Raw genomic sequence first — 8,315 nt, 5'->3', positions numbered from 1 at the left:
GGAGCCGGCTGGCATTGGCTCTGTCGGACATAGGGGAAGCTTCTAGCAGCTTCTCACAGAAGCCACCCCTGTAGCCCCCCCGCTACCAAAACCTTGCCACGCAAACCCAATACACAATGTTACACAGTATGCCATGACATGAAAAATTCAAAAAATATGAAAAATATGGAAAAGTCAAATATGAATGTATTGAAATTAAATTCAGTGATATGAAGATTTTTTTTTGGAATATATTATTTTTTTTTGGAGTATATTAGAAATGAGCAGTGTCTACTGAAAACAACTCCATTTCATAGACCTACAGATTTCTGATGGAAAACTTTTCTAACTTACAAGAACAAATGTCACTGAAAATAAATTTATTTCTACATTAACATCCTTTCAGTTTGTACACTTTTTGGCTTATTTCAACATGCATTCAAGCAAGAAATCTCCCACATATCAATGACAATAAAGCAGATGCAGAACCTGTAAAGTCAAAGTTTCAGAAGAATCTATGCAGATCTCAATGAATGTGAAAATATCTTATTACATGTAAAAAATTTTTAGAAATGAACGAATTGCATCGTAATGCCATAAATGAGAGTTGAACTTTCTTGAAAACCTGGCTCCCACTTTCTGAGAGCTCAAATGTCCCCTTTTAATTTCTGAACTTTTGACTTGATTAGAAAGTTTTTTGCTTGGATTTAGAAAACCGAGAGACAGCAGTTGTTTTGCTATTTTCTTCTGTGTGTCTTATTGATACTTTGAAGCTAATTGCTACATTGCAAGGAGCAATAGAAACAGGTCTTTAAAATGTCCCACTAACAAAAAGTGCTCGAAAACATTCTCAGACTTGAGCATGGAGAATCTGCAGTCTTACTCTAGACCTCCCCAGCAGTGCTTTCAATAATGTTCTCCCTCAGCATTGATGCAGATGTCAAACTATAGCTGATGTCTTACTATAAAATGCATTCTCTTGCAAGGCATAAGTAGAGCTTAACTAATTTTGACTTGTGAGTGATGAGTTTGACCTACTGACAGACGTAAGATAAATTGGAAATTTGTGTTTATTCCAGTAGTTGCAAATCCTTGTGAACAAGCTTCTTTGGAAAAGCCCAGAGAAATGTCCTATTTCCTCTTCGTCAGATTTGTTCTTAGTTATAAGTATGAGTTACTTTTGTCAGAATGAAAGTGAAGAGAATGCCTGAAAAACTGGAATACAACTTGGCAGAAAATTAAAGCTTCTCCAAGGGAATAAGTGATAGCTTCCGGATAACAGATATAAAAACATTGTCTGCTTATATATAATGAATAATGTAATTATATCAAATTTGCCTTGAGAATAAACTCATCAATAGAATACATTTGTCCACTTACTCAAAAAATATGGTGATGAAGGCAATTCGAGACCCAGCTGCAGAGTTTTCTGGAAGGAATGAATGTGAACTATGAAACTCGGAATATAGCAGCACTAATGAGGAGGGATGCATCACAGCATTTTCTAAGCTCCGAAACTTGAAAGATTCTCAGTACACAGAAAGTTTATTTGAGGCTCTATTAAGTGAAGTCTCAGCTAAGACACTGACAGATCACTTGTGGGAAATAGTAGGTATATGCAGCCATTTCAGAAATACATAAATTTCGAAGAGATTTATTTGGTGTGCTCTCCAAAGACTTGAAAAACTCCCCAGTCAGATGAAAGTTGATAACAGTAGTAAAAAAAAAAAAGACTCTATAAACATTAGAAGGAATTCATCTATAACTTTTTTCTTTTTCTTCCAGCTATGTTCCTTTCCTTTTCAATAGTATCCTTATCATAGTTACCTCCATTCCCTTTGCCTCTAGGCTTAATTTCTTGTACTGTGTGCATAGGAATGTCTCTTTGAGGTGCTGGAAGTGTCATCACCTTCTTTGCATAGTGTGGGACAGAAAAGGTTTAGAAATACATCAGCATCTACCTTGAAATTTCTGCTTGCTCTTTACCCATTGCATGGTGATGTTAAATTGCTATTTCTAGGGTGAGCATTTCAAGAGATATGAATCAGCCTATTGCTCCTGATGTGGCAAGGCAATGATCCTGGAACCAGAAATCTGAGTGCCTGAGAACCACATTTTGGAGGTAAACCTCATGTCTTGGTCAGAAGATTTTTGAGAAGTGACCTCAGTTGTACATGAACATTCTGGGTAACCTACAGCAGTCACTGAACTTTCTGGGAGGCAGCTGGGCAAACTAAATATTTGTCTTGTTTCAGCTGGGATAGAGTTAATTTTCTTCCTAGTAGCTGGCATAGTGCTGTGTTTTCAATTTAGCATGAGAATAATGTGATAACACACTGATGTTTTAGTTGTTGCTAAGCAGTGTTTATACTAAGTCAAGGACCTTTCAGCTTCCTATACTCTACCAATGAGGAGGTGCACAAGAAGCTGGGAGGAAGTATAGCCAGGACAGCTGACCCAAACTGGCCAAGGGGATATTCCCTACCATATGACATCATGCTCAGTATATAAGCTGGGGCGAGTTGGCCGGGGTGGCAGCAATTGCTGCTCGGGAACTGACTGGGTGTCAGTCAGCGGGATGGGGGAGAGAATCAGAAGAGTAAAAGTGAGAAAACTCATCGGTTGAGATAAAGACAGTTTAATAGGTAAAGCAAAAGCCATGCACGCAAGCAAAGCAAAACAAGGAATTCATTCACTACTTCCCATCAGCAGGCAGGTGTTCAGCCATCTCCAGGAAAGCAGGGCTCCATCACACATAACAGTTACTTGGGAAGACAAATGCCATAACTCCAAACATCCCCCCTTCTTTCTTCTTCCCCTAGCTTTGTATGCTGAGCAAGACGCCATATGGTATGGGTATCCCTTTGGTCAGTTGGGGTCAGCTGTCCCAGCTGTGTCCCCTCCCAACTTCTTGTGCACCCCCAGCCTACTCTCTGGTGGGGTAGTATGAGAGGCAGAAAAGGCCTTGACTCTGTGTAAGCATTGCTCAGCAGTAATGAAAACATCCCTGTGTTATCAACACTGTTTTCAGCACAAATCCAAAATATAGCCCCATATGAGCTACTATAAAGAAAATTAGCTCTATCCCAGCCAAAACCAGCAATTATATTATTATTGTTCTTATTCTTATTCTTATTCTTATTCTTATTCTTATTCTTATTCTTATTCTTATTCTTATTCTTATTCTTATTCTTATTCTTATTCTTATTCTTATTCTTATTCTTATTCTTATTCTTATTCTTATTCTTATTCTTATTCTTATTCTTATTCTTATTCTTATTTTATTTCAAGTATTAAACTGTTTTTATCTCAACCCTCAAGTTTTCTTACTTTTGCTCTTCCAGTTCTCTCCCCATCCCACCAGCGGGGGGAAGGTGAGTGAGCGGCTGTGTGGTGCTTAGTTGCTGACTGGGGTTAAACCACGACAGTATTACGATGCGTCCAAAGGAGGGAAACAAAGACGCTGAAATGACTAGAGGGCATGACTTATGAGCAGTGGCTGAGGATACTAGATTTGTTCAGCTTAGAAAGAGGAGACTGAAGTGTGACCTCATTGCTGTCTACAGTGTCCTCATAAGGGGGAGCAGAGAGGGAGGTGCTGATCTCTTCTTCTCTCTGGTGTCCAGTGGTAGGACGCTTAGAGCTGTGTCAGAGGAAGTTCAGATTGGACATTAGGAAAAAGTTCTTCACCAAGAGGGTGGTCAAGCACTGGAATGAGCTCCCCAGGGAAGTGGTGTCAAGAAATGTTTGAACAACATTCAGATATATGGTTTAACTTTTAGGTTGCCCTGTGTGGAGTCAGGAGTTGGATTCAATGATCCTTGTGGGTCCCTTCTAACTCAGGATATTCTATGATTGTCTGATTCTACCCATCATCCAATAGCAGCATCAAGCCACTATCAGCAGCACATTGCAAGGCCACTGCAGTTCTTTGAATTCCATATTCTGGGGCAGATATGAAAATGGCAGTGCATGTGTGGAGCTATTTGGGTAACATTAAATAATTCAACATGTTACCCAGCAGCTTCCACATCTTTCACATAAGCTAATTTCAGATACAACTTCTATAAGACTCTACTTTCATTTATCTTCAGACTATGCTTCAAGAAGGAGCTACTGTGGGTCACATTTTTCTGAATCGAAGAGCTTCTACAGTTTATTTAATTATAATTAAAAGAGAAATTTCTGGATTTTTACACTGATGTCCAGCTCAGTCTCAATCAGTGTGGAAGAAGGTCTTGAATACAAGGAATGAACTAACTAGAAGCATGATCCAGCAACACAGAAACAACTGTCCATTAATTCTGTTAATAATCGACACTCACATAATTTGCCAAAACACTGACTTGATCAGAGGGGTTTAAGCTATGCATGGCTGTCACTGTTATGTCCTACCAGTTATAGACTGTGCACATTGCTGGTATGGGCACACCCTTTAATGAGGAAAAAATCTGGGTAATCACAGCAAAAAGCACTTAATCTCCTACCTATGGATTCCTTGAGCCTTTCCCTCTGTTTTACATCTATAGTAATGGGAAGTCTTGACACATGGATCATTTGTAATTTCTTAATATAATGTTTGCTATGAAAACATTTTTAGTTACTATAAGTTTGGGATTTTTGAGATGGCTACACTTCATTTGTTGATGAAGAGCTTCTAGTATGTGTGTTATGGTAGGTAGTACACCGTGATGCATATAATTTTTAATAAGTGTTTGTGGACATTTCTGGATTCTCCTAAAAACAAAGAGTGACTCAGAGAATAAGGAAGAGTTTCTGAGGGCATAGCTATGAACTGGTAATTATTAGTAGCCCAGAAATTTGCACAAATTTTACTAAAATGTTGCACATATTTTGCACTAACCTCATGGGCTCTTTCTCGTCCACAACATACAATTCCTTCTTCTTTTTATTCTTTATTTTAAAAACCACTGCTATTTCTTCATTTCAGTCAACATGAGTCTAACTGGGAAAAAAACACAAAAAGATTCTTCCCTCTCACCCCTCAAAACCCCCAAACTTTGCAATTAATTGAAGAAAAGGCTGAAATGAAAAACTCATATGAAGGAGGAAAAGTAAGTGCTAGAGAAGTGAAATGCTTTTACCCGTAGTAAAAGGGAACATTGGTATTTTTCTTAGGAGGAATGAGGGCTGACTGGAGAAGGATTGCAATCCTAATGAAACATACGGTCTTGTCTTCCCTGGAGGATAAATTTCCTATGTGGGGAGATGTGGTGAAAAAGAATTGTTCCTTGAACAAATAAATTTATTGCTAAGGAGCACTGCCATGTGTCTCCATCTACTTCAGGAAAGATTGGTCTCACAAAAGAAATTCTTGGTTTTAACTTACAAGATTTCCTGCCATTTAAAGAAAACGGTTAAAAGTAAGTAAAGTGGTTAAAATAAGTATTATCAAAATAGTGACTCCTGTTTTTCACTTAATGAAAATCTTTTTTGTATTATATTACATCAAACCTTAAATGCAGCACAATACTGTTGTAGTAAGTAGACCATGGTAACAATATTTAGAATTTTAACTAAAAAGTAAAAAATAAAGGTTATTTCTGGTCATTAGAAAAGGCATCCATTGCAAAACTGCAGGTTTTCTTAATTGCTTTTCCTCCAGGGGCATTTGTTGTGGAATGATCCTGAGCTGAACGAAATATGAGTTTTCTCTCTCTTTCCTAATAACAAACCCTTGCTCATACCTTACAAGCCCTTCAGTTAATTATCTCTGAGCAAACCTTGGTTAAGGCTTCTACTTATTTTTCTTGATACTTTGGCGTAGTCAAAGAAGTGCTTGTTAGCTAAATAATACATAAATTAAACCTCCTTTATCAGGAACTGAAACCCGCAGATGATATGCACACAATTCATTAAAATTTTTAGCCTTGGTTTCTTTTGACTGAGAGATAAACAGTGTAACAAATTGCAGAACAAAAATAAATAAATAAAAAATCCGACTTACCTTCACTAGCCAATAATTATACGCAAAAACCTTTCAAGTGTAATGAGAAATGAGGTGAAGTGAAAAAAATTTTGATTTGGATGGAGCTTAAATAAACAACAAAAAAAGAGCAATTGCATATTAAGAATCTTTCCTCATCTATCACAGTCTAATGACAGCATTTAAATGACAGAACTAGGTGAACTCCATTGCTATAACAAGTTTTAGAAGCTGGAACAGAGCTGAGATTGCAAGATTAAGTTATTTCTGAAGCAGTGTCCTGACAAAGAAACATTTTGAACTCAATTTATTTCTCACCTACAACAGACCTTTAAAATGATACTGATTTAATATGACTCCCTGGTGTCTACAAGTATCTGTAGCCTTATTCTCAGAGAAGTCATAACTGCCCACAAACTTGAAAGGCTTGAAAACTGAATTTGCACAGACTAAATGATCAAAAATATCCTGTTATAATTGTGTAGTAGGCTAAGAACAATGGTTTTGAATTTTTTTTATAGACCATGCTTTGCAGCAACTAATGTCACAGCATTGTAACAGCCAGGTCACAAGGCTTAGTGTGAGACTGAGCAGAGAAAGGCATTTTCATTTTAAAACAGGACTGATTTCACTCGCTCACCAAAACATTCTCATGCTACAATACCCACAAGCACCACGAAGTGTGGGGCTGAGTGATTTGGCCAGGGTTAATTGCAGGTACACAGCGGATAGGTGATGCTGAATATAGAGCGCTGAGTGATTTGGCCAGGGTTAATTGCAGGATAGGTGATGCTGAATATAGAGCCATCATCCCATCTCTTACCTTCTCCTTGAACTGGTAACTATGTGTGGGTTTTTGGATGTGCCCTTTTCTATGATTTAGGACCTCATAATGACTCTGATCCGTCCTTTAATCTGAGGTTTAATGTCTCTCACTTTAGACTGCTCTTTCTGGTGCTTCCACACCCAGACTCTCCCATTCGTTCTTCATTCATATGAACCTTAATGTTTCTGTTACAAATGTCTATGCAAGGCAACTACACTGGTCATTTACATCAAAAAATAACAGGAGATATATAACATTATTTCATGGTGTTTAGCAACAAAGAAGAAACCAGCTTTTGGCAGGTTTTCATGCTACCTAACTTAAGACATCTGATTTGTTCCATTAGTGTCCTGAGGTTCTTTACACAAGAAAAGGAAAAAGATTCCTGTAGATATTAGGTTACCTAATTCAGGATTTTATGTATGTATTTCCATTATATGTATGTATATTCATAAATATACATATATATATCTATACACATCAAAAAACTATATATATAATCAAGCTCTGATGCAGTCTTTCTAAGAGAAAACCTAAACTCTGTCATATTGCATTAAAACAACTAATTATATATGTATATGCATATGTATATGATAGTTAATTTGGAAATGGCACAGCTGTAACATTGCAATCAGTGGAGATATAACCAGCAATAACACCAGTAATTCTGCTAACAAATAAATAACCACTATTTGATATTCTGGCTTGTTGACTGTGAGATGCTATATAGACAAGGGGCAAAAGCAATCTAAAATGAAATGCCAAAGCAGCATCTCCTTGGATAAAGAATGTCATGGAGGTGACCAAGCAGTAACAAAAGCAAAAGAAATATCAGAAACTTTATTCAAGGGTGCTGATTCAACAGAATTTTGTGATTCAGGTCACAGCTGTTAGAAGTGATTCAATTGATCAGTGCATATGTGTGAATTCAAAGGCAGTATCGTACACAGCAGGTCAGCTCTCTCAAGCTGTATGTCCCTGCTATGGTAGTTTTGCTCAGTTTCATGGCTTCTTTAAGAGCTTTCTCAGCCCCTGTTCTCCAGTGATGCCCTGCACGGGCTAATCCCCATTGAGGGAAGGCAGTTCCCAGCCTTAGCAGCATCTGTACTGGTAGTCTTGAGTGCTACAAGTACTACCTCTGTGAAGATCAAACTTAACTTGTTTTGCTTTCACTTGCCTTCCCCCAGCTATTGCTAAAGTGCCTCATATTTCTACCCTAAAATTCCCAGTTCTTCAGTGCTACTCTGAGACTGGCAAACAGTCCCTGCATTTCGGCAGTGCTGAGCATCCCTGGGCCTAGCTCACACCATCCTCCCGCGGGGTGCTCAGGTGGGGAGGGCAGACATGGGCAGATGCAGGTAAAAATCACTCTGTAAGGCTCCCTGGCACCCAGAAAGAGAATGTGAAAACTCAGGCTCCACAATCAGCCTCGGTTTTGTCATCCCTTAATTTCTGGCATGGTCTTTGACAATAATCTTTTAAGAGAGATTTTCATTGGTTTGGTTGGTTGTTCTAAACCAAAGAGTTGTGGTGAATGGAGTTCAATCCAGTTGGCAGCTGGTC

This window comes from Aptenodytes forsteri, unplaced genomic scaffold, assembly GCF_000699145.1.
Source record: "Aptenodytes forsteri isolate BGI_AS27 unplaced genomic scaffold, ASM69914v1 Scaffold58, whole genome shotgun sequence".
NCBI classification, from domain to species: Eukaryota; Metazoa; Chordata; class Aves; order Sphenisciformes; family Spheniscidae; genus Aptenodytes; species Aptenodytes forsteri.
Note: the sequence above shows the minus strand (reverse complement) of the source record.